This window comes from Sarcophilus harrisii, chromosome 2 (assembly GCF_902635505.1).
Source record: "Sarcophilus harrisii chromosome 2, mSarHar1.11, whole genome shotgun sequence".
Lineage (NCBI taxonomy): Eukaryota > Metazoa > Chordata > Mammalia > Dasyuromorphia > Dasyuridae > Sarcophilus > Sarcophilus harrisii.
In genome coordinates, this window is record NC_045427.1 from 6,086,154 (window position 1) to 6,087,189 (window position 1,036).

General features: G+C 32.9%; 1 non-coding gene across 1 annotated transcript; it reads right to left on the reverse strand.

Moving 5' to 3' along the window:
• Positions 1–287: 287 nt before the first annotated feature.
• On the reverse strand, positions 288–394 carry LOC111718745. Its single transcript, XR_002769233.1, has one exon. It is a non-coding gene; the product is annotated as a U6 spliceosomal RNA (small nuclear RNA).
• Positions 395–1,036: the final 642 nt, after the last annotated feature.

Genomic DNA, 1,036 nt, shown 5'->3' on the forward strand with positions numbered 1-1,036 from the left:
AGATGATAATATATAAAATATGTCAGTATATTAGTTGAAATCTATGTGTTAACAAAAAAGGATTGATATAAAATGTTTGCCTTCATTCTGAGAATTTTTGCCACTCTTCTGTGTCATGAAAGACTTGATTGGTTCTTTGACTATTTATCATATTCACTATGAAGATACAGACAGTAATAAATGTCTTCAAGATGTTTCCCAATTTGTGCTTTTAGATTCAAAAAATGTAAAAGATTTTCCTATCCAATTTAAAGCAGATTTTCTTCCCACAATTTAATTTCAGTTGCAAAAATATAGGCTGCTTCACAAAATTTCCTGTCATTTTTGTGCAGGGGCCATGCTAGCCTGTTTTGTGTCATTCCAATTTTAGAAAATGGGCTGCCAAAGTAAACACTAGTTACCTAATGCTTAAGATTACAGACTCCATATAGCCTTGATATTTTAATGAATAAACTGTATTACAACTGAGACATAATCGCAAATAAAACTGTTGCCAACACAGGCCTGAACACAACATTGATCCTTAAAATATAAAAACAGTGTTTTTAATAGATGTTTTCATACCTAAATCTTATTATCTCCAAACTACATGGGATGGAAAGTTTTCAAAATGTAATGTGGGGACAGAAAAAGGCATGTATCACTCTTTTAAGCTTGTATACCAGAGGATTTCTACTGAGAATGCTGCCAATGGGCTGAAGGAAGAGGAGCTGACATCCCAATATACTAGTACTTTTATTCAATTATAAAGAACAATTATTTTCTCTACCTAACATGTACAACAGTCCAAAGAACATTGGTTTGAAAAGAATAATAGTGGTAAAATACTTTATCCCAGGACCATTCCTGTCTGAACTCAATTGAATAAAAGGGATAAAAGAATGAAATGAATAAAAACTAGAGCTGGCACTTGCGGGGAGTTTTATGTTTATAAAACCTTTTATCATTTGGGGCTTGCAAAGAGGCTTGTAAGGTCATTGCTGTTTTTAAGTGTGTGTTTTCAGGGGGCAGTGGAAGAAAAGTCTGAGTTTGTAAT